The 21,415-nt window shown below is 37.5% G+C and overlaps 1 long non-coding RNA gene across 1 annotated transcript; it reads left to right on the forward strand.

The window, feature by feature from the left end:
- The first annotated feature begins 10,911 nt into the window (after positions 1-10,911).
- LOC126757567 (uncharacterized) lies at positions 10,912-16,183 on the forward strand. Its single transcript, XR_007666754.1, has 4 exons — positions 10,912-11,137; positions 11,282-11,449; positions 15,160-15,645; positions 15,719-16,183. It is a non-coding gene; the product is annotated as an uncharacterized LOC126757567 (long non-coding RNA).
- The last annotated feature ends 5,232 nt before the right edge of the window (positions 16,184-21,415 follow it).

The raw sequence follows: 21,415 nt of genomic DNA on the forward strand, positions 1-21,415 counted from the left end.
TACAGACAGGCAGACAGACGGACAGACAGACGGACATGGCTAAATCGACTCAGCTCGATATACTGATCATTTATATACATACTTTATAGGGTCTCCGACGATTCCTTCTGGGTGTTACAAACTTCGTGACAAACTTCATATACCCTGTTCAGGGTATAATATAATATATGACCTTCACTCAGCGATACCTATAGTACCATATTTCGTATACTATAGAGTGTGAGAGAAAGAATAAAATTAGTAAGGTTATCAAATGAGACAATAGTATTAAGATGTCTTATAAAAATAGAACTAAGAAAAGAAACAAATGGATTTTGCTCGTCAAAAGAGAGGAATTTCGCCAAGAGAATATTTGGTAGCAATTTTAGTAAATGCTAAGAATTTGGCTAAATTATAAATTTTGATGAAAACCCTCTTACCGAGGGTATAATTTTGAAATTCAGATTTCTGTGGCCCTCATCTAGCGTTAATCTCTACCGAAACATCGCTCTTTTAGTTTTGAACAATACTATTGTGTACTAGGTGAATGCAAGCCTTCTGTTGAGTTGACATTAAAGTATTTCAGACGATAAGTTCATGGAATGTCTTACCAACAAATATGTATTGTTCAGTGCAACTTGCTAAGTATACCAAAAAGTTATTACGCAAGATCCGATGTATATTAAATATCTTCTTGTTATAATACAGAATCGCGGTGTCTGAGCTAATCGCATAGATTACGTAATTCAATTATCGACACATGACCAATCACGCCCATTCAAACCATTGCATCTTCATTTATGACACCTTTGTAAAAAAACATATTTGTGGCAAACAGGACATATAGGAAAGTTCACATTCACAAGTATATGCGTACCAGAAATTCTTCTTTAGTATGCAGCAACCCATCCACTATACAACATAACGGGAGTCGTGCCATTTTAATGCACATTAATAAATTACTTATACATTGAAGTCGGTCCTCCCCTTTGATATTTCCCCACAAAAAATTACACTATCTAGGTATAAATACCTAGAAACGTATAACACCCCAGCAGGAAATGAAATACTACAAAATTGCTTAGGTTCCATTCCAAGTTTACCTTCATTTTCATTATATTTTCCACAAATCAACTGGTTAGTTTGTTATTAAGTTTATAGATTCGAGTAAAGGTGAGAAAGTCTAATCGTTCTTTAATTAGAGAATATAGTTTAGAGCGTGTATTTGAACAATACCTTGTAGTAATCAATCAATTCCTTTACAATATTATTACCCAAAAACCTAAAATTAACCGACTTTTATAGCCGACTCAGAGAAGTTACTTACATTTTTATGCTTTATTTATGATATTATACCAAAGAAACTTTCTAGTTTATATCAAATTCTCCGAGTTTTTATTCGTAAGTAACGATTTGCCAAAATAAAGCCGATAATTTAAGTACCCATCTTTTGCAAACATTGGTTTCAATGATTTTGATGACACACCGCAGGGTAGTTTCATTTAGCGCCGACTATTTTCAGCGAGCCAGGCGTACGCGCCAATGTTTTTATGTGCATTCAAACCTCACACTAGAATGTGTTAATTGAGCGAACGGCAGACACGAGGAGATACCAACCGTCATGATGCGACACACCGCCGTTCTGGAATGTAATCATTATTTCTTAATCGTGTACTGCCCACTTTGAGGTAGGCAAAAGAGGGATAGAATCATTAATTGTGAAGTGTAACGATAACTGTCAACTGAAATCACAAAGAGTGTCAAAGGGAAAATTCTCAAAAACCTTTGGCCAATTGACTTACAAACGGTAACTAAAGAAAGCACCTACATACATTACAGTCAAACATTTACAGTATGGACAAAATAAAAATTAAAACAGAATTTTTATGGGGAATTTTCTAAAAAAAAATGATTGATTGGCTAGAATGGCAGCTCCTTTGAAATCCTTCCGGATTATTTTGACTGTGAGTTTAATGCTTCTCCGCATGTATTAATTTAATAAGATAAATTGGAAGTAGGCGTGGTTATCACCGGATTTTACACTTTATGAAGAGAGCTATTCTCCACAGTAAATTTAAGTAAGGTTAATACATCTTTAGTGGTTTATGAGACATACAAGGGGTTTTCCAAGGTAAACAGGACTTTTGGAATCTAGCACCCCTTGGTGCGTTAGAATCTGCTTTCTTTATCGATTGTCCAGTGAGAATTTCATGACGTTTCCTTGATTTGAAGTGAAGTTATTGCGTTTTAAGTGTCAGTATGTTTGTGTTATCGGTGCGAAAATGAGCTTCGAACAAAGAGCCAACATTAAATTTTGTTTTGTTTGGTAAAACTTTTACCGAAACGATTCAAATGATGATAAACAAGTTTATGGCGATGATTGCCTATCCCGATAAGCATGTGGGTCAATCAAAATCCATGATCACCGGAAATTCCATCGAAACTATGTGTGAATTCATCAAAAATCAGCCGAAATCATCATTGAAATTCATGGAAAATGGAATTGAACATCTCCAAAACATCGATTAATCGCATTTTGACCGAACATTTGGGCTTACGAAAGGTGTGTGCACGGTTTGTTCCGCACAAATTGACTGACGACCAAAAATTGCTCTCATCGATCGACGCTTGTGACCGATTATTTGACCAAAAATCACATTTTAACCATTAACCACTCCTTTTCGCATTTGCATGCATTTTCCCATGAAAGAAAAGCGTTATGCAGACGTAGAGGCCATTCAAAAGGCTTGCACCGCCATACTGGCGGCCATACCAGCCAACGAGCTAAAACACTCGTTCGACATGCTTTTGGACCGTGCAAAAAGCTGTATTGAAGCAGAAGGAGACTATTTTAAATAAAATAAATTGATTTTGCCTAAAGAACCATTTTTTCTGTTTTTTGCTTAAAGTCCTGTTTACTTTGGAACGGTCCTTGTATGCATTCAACTTATTATGGCGGGGTCACGCACACTTACACTGAATATTCTTCTACATACTTCGATGCTAGTATATATCATTTACAGTCGTTCTGAATATCTGGCTTTGTTAAAGCACTTCATGGTTCTTCGCTTAACGGCAATTTATTCCTGACGGACAGTCAAACGGAATTCAATGTCCCCTCACTCATGAAAAGTTTTATCAGGGCTACTTCCGAGACGTCTTCATAAACCCTCCACTTATAGCTGCTATTCTTTTTCTATGTAGAGTTTTACAATCGCATATAAGATGCTTAATAGTCCCTAACAGCTTCTACAATAATCGTTGTATAACTTTTGATGTCTTGCCTATTGTGCAGTGACCTTTATAGTACTTCTACTATTTTAAACATACATATTTTATATGTATCCTTTTAAATTTGAATAGTCAGCATGTGCGGTCCATATTCCATTTATGTCACGTCTGCCTTCTTGTCGAATAAGTCAAGGATTGAATCCACCGAGACTCGGCTAACTATATTTATACTATATTTGCCGTTGTTGGCCACCATACCAATATACCGTACGTCATAATCAGTCTTACAACTGCTATGCAAAGCCAGTGTGCTACCGAAGACCTCACCAATATTTTAAAAGTGTAAAGCGCTATAGTTGCTGGGTTTCAATTGCTTTTTATTTTTAATTCAATTAACCTTTCCAATATCGTCTATTTTACATACATTAATATCTGAAACTATGTCTACAGGAAGGAAATTTGTCTCTACTCCACTGCCTAGTATGTACCCTTTTATATGATTTTCAGAGCTACCTAAGAAAGGAGTATCCATTAGCAGGCCTAACGATTTTTCACCGTCCAACCTTGGTCTGGCTTCTGAAGGTATCCAATGCTATGAGCCGATTGTGCCATTATTTTCCTATGTCGAAACGCTTCGGACGTATTCTCAATATCATTATGAAAAGATTTTCTCGAATTTCTTTTTTGCTTTCCTTACATCTATTTTATATAACCTTAGTACTTTATAATTCATAGCTATCCCAATCCTCTTCTCACTGGGATAATTTAGCTAAATTCAATTGTTTCCTGCGGTCTATTTCCAAGTTCATGAGTATAGGAGACCAGCATTGGGGTCTAATTCTTCCCGGCGGCTTGTTGGAAAGATCGTCTTTGTTCTCTGATTGGAATAGCGGAATCAAAGAAATTCGCTTTTCTAGCACTTGCAGGAACATCTGCCATCCACGTAGCTTGAAAACATTCAGTTGTTTATTGGCCGTTCGTTCGCTATGTTCGCTATTTGCCATACATAAATGTGTGCTTAGTCCGCAAACACGTCCTCATTAGCCCATGGACCTCCTGAATGAATTAGAGAAGCTAATTTGCTATGGTGAAATTTAATTTGTAGAAGACGCTTTAGGAACTTAGAATCTTATTCACAAGAAAATTAAATTAGAGGGTACACCTTTCCAACCTTATCCATTGCAGCCTTGTATAGATGGACCGATCGCTCTTCACAGGCTATTATATTTATTGCCTGCCTGATACCATCCAGCATTCGTGCATGAAGGTGGCGGACCTAGATTGCTTAATACCACTTCCCATTAATGGTAATGCGTTTTCGGGCCATATCAGCAAATGATTTTGCGGGCGCCCCTACTTTGTTTTCGGTGTTTTGGCTAACGACTTACCCTCTTCAGTTGACCTCTGTCATTTGGCTGCTACTATTGACGGCTCGAGCCTAAAACTTGGCAGGAATACTCTTGCGCAGTCAATGGCTTCCAGGAGTTCCTTCGTTAGCTCCTCCTTGTTAGGCGGTTGCAGCTACGCCTTTCTCAGCAGGTAGGCAACTCGTCGCTTCTCCGCTTATCTTGCCTTCGCTATGTCTTCAACTTTAAAACCAGGCTATGCAGTACCAGCAGCAACACTTTTGGCATCTCCCCTCCCCCTTTTTAGAAGCCACTCTTTCGCAACAGGGTTTGGAAGTAGCTGCCTCTGTTCCGTTGCTTTCCGAGAGCCAGCCATAGATTTAACTCCCTTGCTAGTGTTAGCCTTTGCACAGGGACCAAGCTCCGCTCCTGGCCTTGCGCAGACTGCTTTCGAGCTCACAATGAACGCTGCTCTTCTACTTTGGCTCATATTTGGACCCACGAATGTAGAGGAAGACATGTCCGCTTTCGCATAGCATTCACTAAGCAAATAAAGCTATCTTATTACGGAGGGCGCCAGTTACCTGAAACTCAGTTCCAGACTGGGCTATCTAGGGGCCGCCAGCTAGGTTAATCCCCATCAAGGGTCGCATGACACCTTGATCCAGCTTTTTTTACCCCGATCATAGTAAGACTATCTATCGAGGAGATACAAACACCCAGGTATGAAGTCTGACTTTAGCTGGATAACTCCCTGCTGCAATAGGGGCGAACTATTTCTAGCCCCCGTCCCTGCCTCCTTTGTTAAACTGTGGTATCTATAACCAGTCAGCACCCTCGGAGAGAGTGTAAATGGAGAAATATATTTGCAATATTTCCATTATACCTACAGTATAATGTCCCAACTATGCTGTGGTTTTATTTTAAAAAACAAGTAAGGAACGGTTATGTTCGGCTATAACCGAACAGTTCATACTCTTGCTACTTGCAAGGAAGCCAGGGAAGTACCTACATAAAACATGTTAGTAATATGAGATCCACGGCAAGTTTTCACCCGATTTTATGCATTCTAAGCACAAATATGCACCGTTATGAGAAAACACGCTCTCTCAAATTTTACTAAGATAACTAACTATTGGCCGATCTATGTGATACAATGTCACCCGGAAACTTGAAAACCTTTATATTAGAAATATGGGGGCTAAAGAAAGTACTGACCCTATTCAACCCTTTTTATTAAACGAGTTATTAAACTCACATATCATATGAAAAGAAAGATGTGTTGGATGATAAATTTGTATGTATGTATGTCGGTTGGAATATTCCATCGCTGTTGTCAACAAGTGTGACCATGAGTGTATAATGACAATGAATTGTCGATGCGCCAAAACAGCAATCACCAGTGAGCTGCAACATAACAGATGCATATATATGAACATTGGGCATTTCTAGTAGCAGTTGCAAAATTTTGATGACTGAAAACAGCAGGAGAAACAATAAACGTGCCATCAACGTTTGCACATATTAATGACATGAAAGCAAGAAAAGAAACAGGGGTTCATCTTTAAGTATGTCTTGAGTAAAACATCATGAGAAGCAAAATTAACAGGGTGAAATGTCCTTGCAAGAAGAATCATCATTAGATTATGGTCCTTTGGAGATCAATTCACGAACTTGAATGGAGTTTGTTGGCCATTTCAACTATGCGTGAAGGTCGCTGAAAATCAATGACTTGTTATTGCCAATAAGGTGTTAAATTCATAAAACAATATGCTGCTGTTTGCATCTGTGTACATACGCATAAACAGAATTTTTTTGAGCAATTATATTTGACGAATGTTTATTTACATTTCATATTTGTTACCCTACGTTTGCTTTAAACTAAATTAATTAAAATAAGTAGGGAAGGGCTAAGTTTGAGTGTAACCGCACATTTTACCGAGATAACATTTTCGAATGTTGACAACACTGTAGTACTAAATGATATATAGTATGTAGTTGTCCGATCTGGAAAATTTCTGAGATATTGTACCGTTGACTTGGACTACAACTTCGGGCGCCCGGGGCCAAGGATGTTTTGCCGCCCCCCTTTATCTACCTACCTACAAGTTTTATGAGGTGGTTCGAACAAAAGTGAATTTTTACAAAATACCTTCGATATTAAGTATATAAAACTTAGGAACTAGAAGCCACGCTAATTCTGAAGTTCCACAATTCTCACAATACGGTTTTTGAGGAAATTGATAGTAAATTTACAAGACATCTTATTAAAAGCCATAGAAAAAACCCATTTTCTCCCTATATCTTGTACACTTTTGACACAATTTGCAGGAATTTTTGCCCGAATTGGAGTTTTTAAATACCATTTTGCCGCCCCCAAGACGTTGCGCTACGCCACTGAGATACTTACTATCGCAGTGATAATAAAGCTATTTACCGGTTTACTGCTTCCAACTTATTAAATGCCGTCAATATTCTTAAATTAGGATGACTTTTCCCAAATATTTGCATCGCATTGAAAATATTTTGCACTCTACCCGTTTTCGTTTCAAATGAAGAACGCTCGCTTAGTGTTTTAGGAATGATCAAAAATTTTAGTCGACATGATTTCAGGACTAGCCACACTGTGCTAAAGTATTAGAAACATTCTTGAAGGGAGAGGGCTCGCACCTCTTTATTCCCTAGGCCCGGTTTTTCTCTTGGCGGTCTTGTATGTACAGTGTACGACAAAATTAAATCACGGAATCAATCTTGTCGGTAGTCTTTTTATTTCTATTATGCTCTGGAAATGTCTTTCCATGCTTTCGTTACTTGTATGAATATAGCATCCTTATTTTTACAATTTTCACGTCTAATTTTTCGATCTACAATTTCCCATTTCTCTATGTGATCGATAGTTCACCAGGTGATTGTTGAGTGTATTTCTAATCGTTGGCGTGTTGATAAATCCAGTTAAAAGACGTTGGCGCATAATATTCTGAAGAATATTTTTGTACATGAACCTGCCCATTAGACCATTTTTATACCCTGAACAGGGTATATTAAGTTTGTCACGAAGTTTGTAACACCCAGAAGGAATCGTCAGAGACCCTATAAAGTATATATATAAATGATCAGTATGTTGAGCTGAGTCGATTTAGCCATGTCCGTCTGCTTGTCTGTCTGTCCGTCTGTCCGTCCGTCCGTCCGTCCGTCTGTATATATACGAACTAGTCCCTCAGTTTTTAAGATATCGTTTTGAAATTTTGCAAACGTCATTTTCTTTTCAAGAAGCTGCTCATTTGTCGGAACGGCCGATATCGAACCACTATAACATATAGCTGCCATACAAACTGAACGATCGGAATCAAACTGGATTTGACAAGATATATTCACGTATAGATTATAAGGCAACAATGTAATCTCGGAAGAAATTGTTCAGATCGGTTAACTATAGCATATAGCTGCCATACAAACTGAACGTTCGGAATCAAATGCTTGTATGGACAACTTTCACATTTGACAAGATATATTCACGAAATTTGGTATAGATTATTTTCTAAGGCAACAATATAATCTCTAAAAAACTTGTTCAGAACGGATTACTATAGCATATAGCTTCCATACAAACTGAACACATAGTTACTAACAGAAATGCACCTGTGAAGGGTATTTAGCTTCGGTGCAACCGAAGTTAACGTTTTTTCTTGATATGATGATTTTTATTGTCCGAATGACTGTCTTATCCCCTCGTTCGGGTTTTTCCGCGGCCTTCCAACTATGCAATGTAACTAAAAATAATGATGTGCGAAATCGGCTTAATGTTCGGTAAACAATAGTATGATATATTCCAAACATTTTTGTAGTAGTCGTAGATTCCGTGCTTTAGTTTTGTCGCATGGTGCTTCCGACGTTTCCTTCTGGGTGTTGTAAACTTCGTGGCAAACTTGATATGTCCTGTTTAGGGTATAAAAAAGTTGAGGAAGATTCAATTGCTATTCGCCGAATCCATGGATTAGAATCGTATTATGTATCTCAAACACGTACACTTATTTTCAGTTTTAGAGAAATTTAATTTCTTCGTTATATTTTGTTTCCTGTCCGAGGTATTTACATATATTAAAACTAACTTAGTAAATGAAATGAAAAAGTATGCAATATAAACTAAATCAGGGACTAAATTTAGTGGGTATACCAAGACAAGGTAAGAAGAGAATCGAAAATCTTTATATTAAAAAAAGATCAGGGTATAGATCGATTTCACTCAAAGCAAAAATCTACACATAATTTCATTAATAAATCACACATTTTGACAAATACAAATATCCTAGGAGCAGGCTTGGACTGATTCCATTAACTTCTGACATTTCTGAAGTGTATTCGAGAACATTTTTCAACAAAGTCAACAACAACAGAAATCACAATGTCTGGTATATGGGACTGAGGTAATTTGAACCACTTTCACACATTTTCGGTATTAAACTATAGTATAGTTTTCACATCAGGGCGAATGATCGATATATACGCCATAAAGCCAACCGGAAGCTAGAACTTATCATATTAGGTATAAGGGAGGTACGTGTAGTATTCACCCAGTGTCATCTATTTTAGACATCAATACATATTATTACCAGAAAAAAATGCAATATGAAGTTCAAAAAGAACTTACATATTTATCGATGTACTACATACTAAGTCAAACTGAACTTTTAAAATCCTTATATTAATGGGAGGCTGTGGAAAGCATTGAGCAAAAAGGCCTATTGGAAGATGTTCACAACTTTCATTGTTATATTTTACAGATTGAGTGTTATTTTCAGTAAAAAGTCAGCCATAGACACTTAGGTTCACACATTCAATATTTAGGGCTTGATGAGTTATGATCCGACTTTCACCATTTTTTGATATGATAACTTCATTGATTGGTGATTCATATACTGCAAAGATTATGAAAGAAATAAATGGAATTTAAAATTTTGCTATATGAAAAGTAGACGTGGTTGTGCTCCGATTTCGCCCCTTTTCACACTGTAAGAATTTGGATGAATGGTTCCTAAGTTCTTAAAATTGCATCTATCACTACGATTGTCCAATTTTTATACCAGTTCCTATAAAGCCCTTCTTTACTAACTTGGTTATGAAATTTAATGATTATGTTGTATTAACTTAATGAGCTATAGCGCATTGAATAGTTTTCAACATAACTGTTATATGCAGGTGGACGTGGTTACTATCCGAGTTCACCCATTTCCCACCCTCTGAGAAGGTACTGACAGGATTTGTCCTCAGTATTACCTCAACAAGTTTGGTTGATATAACTTTAGAAGTTGAACATTAAGCCTATTAAGGTGCGGGGTTAAGCCGACTTTAAAAAAAAAGTTAGTCCATAGAGCACCTTTTTACCTCGATCTCTTATGTCAAATTTCAATTTTATAATATATTTTAATATGAAGCTTTTTTCGATTAAAGACATGTTAAGGGCGTGCTAATAGAACGAGTACGTCAACCTTGCCTTTGTACCAAAGAACACGTATACTATATTTCATGACGATGTCTCACTCAAGTTATAGCTTGCACAGATGGACGAATGGATGGGCGAACAGTAAGTTCCCCTGTAATTTAACTTATCTCATCTACCTGGCCATCTATATACATATGTATATATATTATTCATTAACTCTCTCGATTAGTTTTGGATGAACAAAACTATTTAGCCTTATGTATTTAGATATGCATATAATATCGCGCATATAAAGTCTGACAGTCTGCTCTTCTTGCTGATCATTATACATGTATAAACTTTATAGGATATCTGAAGTTTTCTTTTGGGTGTTACAAATATCGTGGCAAACTTTATAGATTCAATATTTTCACAATCTAATTATTTTCAAAATATTCTCAATAAAAATATTAAAATCCACACGGATTCACAATACGTGAACTGTATTACTATTTGACAGCGACCTATTAACTTTAAGTGAGATCAAATCTGCGAATCAGGTGTGAGTCACTTGCGCATAGATTTCAGCGCTTGCTGGTTTATTTAAAGAAGTTGAAGAGTTTGCTAACGTTACTTCTATATTGCTTTCCAAAGTTGCTCTCCTTTTCCTCTGCTCACTACTCATCGCTCCATTGCTTTGCTATGCAGACATATGGACTCTGGAATTTCTTTAGTACACCACTTCTTCGCCGCGAAGAGCTGTTTCGCTTAACATGAGCACACTACTAATATGTAAATAATCAATCCGTTGTTTATTTTTCTACTTTTAATTCTTGTTGTCCATTTTCGCCCATTCTATATACAGACGTACGCAGCATGACGTAAATTTTCAAGTACTTTTTTGCTTATTTTTCATCACCTATCAGACATCAGCAGTAGTAGAAGATTCGGTAGAAGTTTATTACAAACACATTTCTATTAACTTTGAATACAACCAAAATACATCAACAAATATACAATAGTGCACATTATACACCCAATTTATACGTTTTAATACCTTGCCACGGGGAGTTAATGATGCTTACTGAAACAGCAAATACTGATCGTTATCTGTAAATAATTCATAATCACATCAAACGATCAGAGCAGCAGGTACCGAAATGTAAGATAAATAAAAATAGTTGGAATTGTGCTCTTAACAAGCTCATTGTAAGATCGGTTGTAAGTTTGTATTTTAAAAGAGTCTGTGTAAAGTTTTATTCAATGTTCAGTACACAAAATTGACATTTATGGTACATCTACATAGGTTATGTATTTGACTGAGCTTATTCTGTTATTCATGACGTACGCCAGGATGTTTTCCGAAGCTCGAATAATTAGCAGGCAACATTAGCAGGAACAAGCTTTCAGCAGCCAGCGTTTAACTGACGACTTGATGAATGTATGCAAAATTATTTACTTATAATAACGAAAGGTAAGCGAATTAGAACCAGAAATTAAAATAATTTTTTGTGTGTCAATGTTGGCGCATCCCAGATATATCTTACTTGTCGACTTCATTTTTTTCTAAATATGATATTAATATGTGGAAGCGGCATCAACGGATCACCATAAATGGGGAAGGCTCCAGTGCAATTGTACTCAATTTATTCTTAACTTAAAGTAATGGATATAATATTCTGTCATCTGGGTTCTACAAATACGGATTTGAGGGCTTACGGCAATTGGCTCAAAAGAGCAAGAACTATGATATCTGGAATAAATTTTAAATCTTTTTCTTAATTGGTGTAGACACCGCTTACGCGATTATAGCCGAGTTAACAACAGCACGCCAGTCTTTTCTTCTTTTCGCTACGTAGCGCCAATTGGACAATCCAATCGAAGCGAGGTCCTTCCAACGGGGTGGAGGTCTTCCTCTTCCTCTGCTTCCCCCAGCGGGTACGGCGTCGAATACTTTCAAAGCTGGAGTGTTTTCGTCCATCCGGACAACATGACCTAGCCAGCATAGCCGCTGTCTTTTAATTCGCTGAACTATGTATGTCAATGTCGTCGTATATCTCGTACAGCTCATCGTTCTATCGAATGCGATATTCGCCGTGGCCAACGCGCAAAGAAACATAAATCTTTCGCAGAACCTTTCTCTCGAAAACTCGTAACGTCGACTCATCGGTTGCTGTCATCGTCCAAGCCTCAGCACCATATAGCAGGACGGGAATTATGAGCGACTTAAAGAGTTTGGTTTTTGTTCGTCGAGAGAGGACTTTACTTTTCAATTGGCTACTCAGTCCGAAGTAGCACCTGTTGGCAAGAGTTATCCTGCGTTGGATTTCCAGGCTGACATTGTTGGTGGTGTTTATGCTGGTTCCCAAATATACGAAACTATATACAACTTCAAAGTTATGACTATCAACAGTGACGTGAGAGCCAAGTCGCGAGTGCGACGACTGTTCGTTTAATGACAGGAGATATTTCGTCTTGCCATCGTTCACTACCAGACCCATTTGCTTTGCTTCCTTGTCCAGTCTTGAGAAAGCAGAACTAACGGTACGGGTGTTGACGCCGATGATATTGATATCATACGCCAGCAGCTGTACACTCCTATAAAAGATTGTACCTGCTTGATTAAGTTCTGCAACTCGAACTATTTTCTCCAGCAGCAGATTGAAGAAGTCGCACGATAAGGAGTCCCTTGTCTGAAACATCGTTTGGTCATTCATTGGAGAGGTCCTTCCCGATCCTGATGGAGCTTTTGGTGTTGCTCAACGTCAGCTTACACAGCCGTATTAGTTTTGCGGGGATACCAAATTCACACATCGCGGCATAAAAGCAGCTCCTTTTCGTGCTGTCGAAAGCAGCTTTGAAATCGACGAAGAGGTGGTGTGTGTCGATTCTTCTTTCACGGGTCTTTTCCAAGAGTAGGCGCATGGTAAATATCTGGTCGGTAGTTGATTTTCCAGGTCTGAAGCCACACTGATAAGGTCCAATCAGTTTGTTGACGGTGGGCTTTAATCTTTCACACAATACGCAGGATAGAATCTTATATGCAATGTTGAGGAGACTTATCCCACAGTAGCTGGCGTAGATTGAGGGGTCTCCTTTTATATGGATTGGGCAGAGCACACTTAAATTCCAATCGTTGGGCATGCTTTCGTCCGACCATATTTTACAAAGAAGCTGATGCATTCTCCTTATCAGTTCTTCGCCGCCGTGTTTGAATAGCTCGGCCGGCAATCCATCGGCGGTAATTGCTATTCGGACTTCTTCACGGTCGGGCAATGGAACGTCTGCTCCATTGTCATCGATTGGGGAATCGGGTTCGCCTTCTCCTGGCGTTGTGCGTTCACTGCCATTCAGCAGGCTGAAGAAGTGTTCCCTCCATAATTTAAGTATGCTCTGGGCATCGGTCACTAGATCACCTTTGGGGTTTCTACAAGAGTATGCTCCGATCTTGAAACCTTCTGTAAGCCGCCGCATTTTTTCGTAGAATTTTCGTACTCACGCATTTCGGCCTCTTTCTTTTTCTGTCTGCAAAGGCGTCTCGCTTCCCTTTTCAACTCTCGGTATCTATCCCATCCCGCACGTGTTGTGGTCGATCATAACGATGCAAGATAGGCAGTTTGTTTTCTCTCCGCTGCGACACGGCACTCCAGCTGTTCTTTTGCATTTTCCTGAAACCAATGGTTTCGGTTGCAGCTGTACGTAAGGAGTTTTTAAACCGAGTTGTTGACGCGTGCTCTCAGAGAGCAGGAGTGCAAGCCGAGTAGAAAATCGTTCGGCTGTCTGTTGTGATTGCAGCTTGTCGACGTCGAACCTTCCTTGTGTTTGTTGTCGTGCGTTTTTTGCTGCACAGAGGCGGGTGCGAATCTTGGCTGCAACAAGATAGTGGTCCGAGTCGATGTTAGGACCTCGGAGCGCACGCACATCTAAAACACTGGAGACGTGTCTTCCGTCTATCACAACATGATCGATCTGGTTGGTAGTTTTTCGATCCGGAGACAGCCAGGTAGCTTGATGAATCTTCTTGTGTTGGAATCTAGTACCACGGATAACCATATTTCGGGCCCCGGCGAAGTCGATCAGCCTCAACCCATTTGGGGATGTTTCATCGTGGAGGCTGAATTTACCGACCGTAGCGCCAAAAATACCTTCTTTGCCCACCCTGGCGTTAAAGTCGCCAAGCACGATTTTGACATCTTGGCGGGGGCAGCTCTCATAAGTGCGCTCCAAGCACTCATAAAAGGCATCTTTGGACACATCGTCCTTCTCTTCCGTCGGGGCGTGGGCGCAAATCAGCGATATGTTGAAGAACCTCGCTTTGATGCGGATTGTGGCTAGACATTCGTTCACCGGAGTGAATGATAGTACTCGGCGGCGGAGTCTCTCTCCCACCACGAATCCCACACCAAACCTGCCACTGTAGTAAATGCCAAAAGGACCTACTCGTCTCTGTCCTTGTCCCGTCCATCGCATTTCTTGGACGATGGAGTCATGTGTAGAAGTTCACGCAAGTGAGGAAAGTTCTCTGATCGCCATTCACTTGGGAGAACATCCGTTCGAAGGCGAGCTAAAGTGAGAAGGCGAAACATTCTCTACATAGGGTTGTGCGCTGGGTTTGGGACCCGCCACGAAAAAAACTCTACCAATGAAAACTAAACGACAGCCTCGGAAGAGAAACCCCCTTTTGATGACGACCATAAATTTTAAGTACGCATTAAAATACTCTAAAAATTTCATTTATCATATTATCAAATATCATTAACAAAAAAGGAGTTGATATTATTTCCTACCAGTAAACCCGTAAAATCAAAGAAAGCTTATTCTTATACTTTCGCCAATGTTGCTCGGATTTGAACTAACAGTTTTTGTAAAACCTAAAATTAATTGAGACGGATATAGAGTTATTTATATCAAAGTATTCAGTATTCGACCCGAAATGCACTCAGTCTGTGAAAGTGATAGTATAACACAATACCGTTCACTTTAGGGAGAAATTTGGTTGAAAATCAGATTATGTTTGAAAATCAAATTATAATATGCTTACAACTGTTAAATAACTATTTTGTTGGAAATTTACTTAGTGATTTACTTGTATGTATAGTATATGAGCATGTTTCAATCAACATTTTTAAAATCGATCTTATAGTTTCGAATATTTTATTATTGGATTTCTTCTTCTTATTACAGATTAGATCCCACAGGCTAAACGGTACAATAGACAATTAGCACTTTCACTAAAAACGTTTTCTTTTCTCACAAAAAAGTTATATAAAGATGCGTGTTCGTTCCTCAATACTTTTATAACCTTAACAGGGTATATTAAGTTTTACACGATGTTTGCGCCATTCAAAAGAAAACATGGGGGACCCAATAAAGTATATATACAAATGATCAGCGTAAGGAGCTAGTCATCTCATCTTTGATATATCGGACTGAAACTCACCAAGAAGCTACTTAAGTCAGAACCAGCAACATCGGGCAACTATAGTGTATAGCTGTCATAAAACAATCGGAATGAAGTCCTTGTATGGAAAACTTTTTTATTTGTCAAGGTATCGTGACGAAATTGGTGTTGATCATTATCCAAAGCATCGCTACAATCCCAGAAAAAAATGTTTAGATCGGACTAAAATACTTCTAAACGCTCATGCGTACAGAACTGTGTTTAAAAAAGTAATCATATGCGTATTCCTATATATAAAAAGGCTGTATAGTAATTCCTCCAATTCTAATTTTTTTCGAGCAGGGAAGAGGGCACATTGACGCACCTATAATCAGATAGGTAAGTGATTTTGCATCTTACTCCTCTCCAAATCATTATAGAAATGACAACAGGACCAATCATGTCCTCAACGGTTTGGAAAGAAAAGGATAATATGTGCTCAGAAACAGAGGGTCATTGGAGTTAAATTATCCTAGAGGCGATATCACCATGACAGTAAGTTTTGATGAAAGCTTTAAAAGTATCCTTTGGTGCTAAAAGCAACTGGGAGGCCACTATTGAAGAATACTTAAGAAGTAGCAGTGTGGTATACATCGGCTCATATCCGGTGGAATTAGTTGTACTTGTCGGTACCCATGATTACTTCTCCAGGCATTTTTAATTTGAGTTTAAGAGTCAAACTACCGAAGTGGAAAATTCGTTAAGTGAGCAAATTAAATACATATACTATAAGCTTAGGAGCGCTGCTAAGCCTCCTTTACATGACTACGCAGGTTAAATTAAGTGATATAAATACAATAATCAACTAAAATCTAAATAGTTGACAACTTTATTATTCGTTTATATGAAATTACATATGCAATTGTTCTTGGGCTTGGTGGTCATCGATAAATAATCTATCTGGTCCCTTTTGAATTGAAGTATTGTAGTAAATAACCAAAAAATGGATTGCTGTATTGACACGAAAAGATTTTAAAAAATATTTGATCTCCATTCAATGATGTGATGATGACCACTTTAGGAAAACATTAACCATTAATAACAGACACGTGAGTTTGAACAAATTAACAAGATTTTAGTAGCAACGACGAAGTTAAATGTATCAACTATTTGGCCTTGTCCTTTGAAGCATTCAGATTTCTACTCTAAATATTATTTAAGGAGACCTTTATATATAAATGTGTTTAGGCGACAAATAATTTCAGCTACTAACTCAATATATCCATTTGTCGGCTAACGGCTCCCGGTGATTTTTTAATGAACAGATAAATGAAATGTCCTTCGTTTGATTCTGTTGCATGTACCAACTGACGAGACTGCGCGAAAATTTCAACGAATTTTGTCAAACAAAAGTAAGTAAATATGTATTAAAGGCATCTTAACTAGAGCTCACATTTGAAAGAACTCTGTACGCCTCGTGCTGATTAGTATATTTGAACCTCCTGCTACTCCTCTAATGTTTTTATGCACAACCATAATATTCGACGCAGGACTACATCGTACAGACACGTTGGTGGTACACACGAGTCTAATCAAAACGAATAAGAACCTATGACACGGCACATTTAAAACACATCAGCACTGTGGCGCGTGAGTCTCAGCCTTGAGCTGTACTTTAGCTTCAGTTACAGCAAGCAAACCTGGCGACAAACGTTGAAGGACGATGTCGACGAAAATAGCGACCACGCGCCGCATTGTTTCGTATATCAATAAAAATGTGCTCGTAGACGCAAACTACAAGAAAGATCAGCCAAAAGAAATCTTCGTAGCGAGCAAAATTTAAGTTTCAGAGAAAATATTTTCCTTTTTCACACAAAGGTACGAATACATCGAATTTTACACGCATACCATACACTCGTACGAGTATATATCACACATCACGAAGTTATGAAATGCGCTTAAAAACTTGCCTGCTACGTATACTTACGTAAAGAACATTGATAATATTTAAGTTTACTATATTTGAGAAAGTAAGAGGATGTAAACCAAATAATTGAAAGCATTCTCGATATATTTTATATACAATATATGGTATGAGTACAACTCCTTTATATCCAATCATTCCTCCTGGGTGTTACAAACTCATCATATCATATGCAGTGATGGATTACCGCCAATTACAATTTTTTAGCCGAAGAAAAACACCAATATTTTATTGAATCTACAGTTTAGAAAATTTTATATAACCAACATATAGTCAAAAAAACTTAACACTATTTAGATCGAAAAATCAGTAATTTTATTGGAGTATTTACTTGTATGATGTATATGTCAGCAGTGGAGATATTAATAATTCAAAATAAATTGCTACAACGTTCAGAACTGCAATCTGACAAAAAATTTTTACGGAATGATGGATTCTGAGGCTGACAATTGTAAGATATGCACGTGATAATAATGAAATAGTTGAGAGATTTCTAGAACTTACACCGGATACTGCCCATAATCGTTAACAAAACACTTTTCCTATTTTCGAGGAACTTTCTAATTTTTTAACGGCTGTAAATATCTCCTAAAACTAAACGAGATAGATATAAGGTTATATGTATATAATTGATCAGGATGACTAGAAAGAGGAAATCTGGTTAGCTGTCTATCTGTACGTCCGTCCGTTCGTGCAAGCTGTAACTTGAGTAAAAATTTAGAACTCTTGATGAAACTTGGTGTATGGGTTCCTTAGTACAAACAAAAATCGTATTCGTGATGAGCGTAATCGGACCACTGCCACGTCCACAAATCGTATATCGTTTAATGTACATATCTCCTAAACCACTTAAGCTGCAACAACCCCATATAACGGTACTGTTAAAAACTACGAAAACCGCGATAAATCAATAACTAAATACGCCAGGTACAATAAATTTACCACCGAGATGGTATTTAGTACGTAGCATTCCCTTTACTTTCTTATATCACAGTGTGAAAATGGTCGAAATCGGACAACAACCATGCCTACTTCACATGTAGCACAATTTTCGTTCAATTTGCAGTACACAAATCAGGAAAGCAATTAATATAGCGGTATAAAACTTTGAACAAATAATGTCTTTAGTGTGTGCCACCTTATGACCAAAAATTGATTAAATAAAATATAAAACCTTTCAAGCCCATAGGTACCGAATATTTAGATCCCGGTACCTATAGTTGCCCTTTAATCGAAAATTTCGGTCAATGTGTGATTTATATAACTAAAATTAAGGGGTAATCCTTCTCTTATAGTGGTAAGTGAGTTCTCCCAATGAAAATGAGAGAGCGTGTTTTTCAACAGTGTATCTTTGTACCTAAAATATGTAGATAACTTTGAGCGAAAATTTGGCCTAGCCCCTATATGTCATATACATATGTATCAGGATTTTCGAACATCTGGCTTACTTTACTCTATATGATTGGTTTTACTCTTGCTGATTCTGCAAGTTGCAAGAGTATTAAGTGTTCGGTTGCACCCGAACTTCGCCCTTCCTTACTTGTTTTAGATAATTTTAATACATTATTAATCGATTAATATTTTTTGTGTAAGAGACTAATAATATTTATCCCTAACAACAACTTCAACAACTTTATCAATTCATAACCGACTGAGAAATAACTACAAACAACTGTGAACTTAAATTGTGTAAAATTAAATTGTCCACAAACGTAAGTTAAGTTACTGTTAAGTGTTAAGTTTTTTCCTTATTTCATTAAATTTTGAATTTCAGCTGCGTGTGGTTAAGTGAGTATATTGACTTTTTACTGCAGCTCTGTATTGTGGCAGTCCTTGTTATTGCCCAGACAAGCAACTTCTGTGTATCATGTGTCGACAATCATTAATTATCGGCTTTCAAAATGTGTGTCGAAAGCATACAACAACAACATTTGGTATACATCCATGTTATCGTAAAATGCTCTAAAGTTACCCCCAAAGTAAGCCGAAGTTGTCTCGACATTTGTATATACGTATACAATATTATTCTGCACATGCCGTAGTGTCGAATGCTTAGGAATTTCCCAATTTATTTTCACAAATTATTTAACGCTTTTTACACTTTACCGATTCTTCCTTCCTGTCACGCTGGCTAGAGTTATGTATGTATATAATGGCACTTATTTGCAAACAAGCATACATATCCATGCATAAAAGTGATATACTTTGACAAACATTGAGTAAAGTCACATTAAAATAAGTAAGAAAGGTCTAAATTCGGGTGCAACTAAACATTAAGTACTCTTGATCAAAGCCGGCTAAACTCCTTCAGATGGTGGCAAAACTTAATATTCAAATATGCTGCGAAAGAATTAAGCTTATTGTTCAAATGAGATATGTGTGCTATGTAATATTAACTCGACCGCAGAAAATAAATCAGTTAATATGTGCGAAAACCTTTGTATTAGATATATGATATGGGAGTTTTATGTACCAAATCTGGTTGAAATCGGTGGGGTAGGTCCTGAGATATGAAATTTTATCTAAAAGCTCATCGTCCAATTTTTACACCGGTTCTTATAAAGCCATCTCATACCGTCCCTGGTGTAAAATTCTAAGTCTCTATCGTATTTAATTATTGATTTAGCGCAGTTTAAGTAGTTCTTAACAGCACCGTTATATAGGGAGTGAATTGGGCTATATTCCGATTTCATCCATTTTTAGAGTGTAGGTAGTAATAACTAAGTGAATTGACCGGAGCGAATTTGGTTATAATAGCTTAAGTTGTTTAGGAAATATGTGCATATACCATTTATATCAAACTCGCAGGTGCCTCTAACCGCTGAGATACCCTAGTCAAATTACAATTCTGATCCGACAAGGCCCTTGTCTGCCGTGTTTTGCCATACAACTCGTGTATCAAGTTTCATTACTATACCCCAATTTTTACTCCAGTTACAGCTTGCACAAACAAGCGGACCAACAGACATGCAGATTTCAACTCGTCTTGTCATTCTGATCATTTATTCTTGTATACCTGTACATCGAAAATTCTTAGGTGGTAGTAACAACCGTTAGGTGAAAAACTATTATACTCTGTAGCAACATGTTGCAAGAGTATAAAAAAGACGCTATTGATTTTCTAAGCTCACTTCATTAAAAAATGTGAAATGTGTGATACTTACACTTTCATTTGGAGCATGTCGAAGCTGAATTAAGAAGATTAATAGCCAAGGTCGATGTCGAACTTTAAGTTAAATTTCCGTTTTCTACATCTTTAAACTTAAAATACTTCGGAGCTGGTATTTCAATATAGTATGTAGGTATACAGTAAAATACGTTAAAATTATTTCGGCCTAGTTCGGTCCATACATAACGCGTGTTTTTTTAAATATGTGATAATCAATGAGTCAAAACTTTTATCGCAAAAGCGGTAATTCGAGCTACCATGGATGGATTTCGCACCTCGTTTATTCTAGTGTTTAATAAGCCTCCGCAGTGATGCCGTACAGTGCGAACCGAATACGCTCTTGGTGCTCTGGAGCAGAGTAACAAAGAAGACTCCATTGGGTCCACTCATGCAAGACTTTAAGCCGAATGAGCATCAAGCACGTCGCACGTTTAGTGAATGGGCCCAAAACGAGATGACCACCGATTTTCACAAGAACTATGTAAACAAAATTGTCGCATTTGAAGTGATCATAATCTGTTTAGTGTTCTAAATGGAAAGAGGGAATCATTGACCAATATTTCATCAAAACTAAAGCCGCGAACTAAGCAATGATTAAATACTTCACCTTGACTGAAATAGAAGACGTTGATGTGAACGACTGCTTCCAAAAAGACGGCGCTACATTTCAAATAGCCAACGAAACATCAATTTTATGGAAAGAAACTGAAGCGATTTAACACCACTGAATTATTTTTTGTGCGATTGTTTGAACTCGCTTATCTTTGAAGATAATCTCTAGACGATTGGAGAGACTACAACAATTGGTCGAAGCTTGCCACGGCGGTCATTTGCCGAAATCATTTTAAAACATAATGGCAAACCCTCAACTTTATAATACAGTTAAGTTCACAGTTATAACATTAAA

The sequence above is a fragment of the Bactrocera neohumeralis genome, chromosome 2, assembly GCF_024586455.1.
Source record: "Bactrocera neohumeralis isolate Rockhampton chromosome 2, APGP_CSIRO_Bneo_wtdbg2-racon-allhic-juicebox.fasta_v2, whole genome shotgun sequence".
Classification (NCBI taxonomy): Eukaryota; Metazoa; Arthropoda; class Insecta; order Diptera; family Tephritidae; genus Bactrocera; species Bactrocera neohumeralis.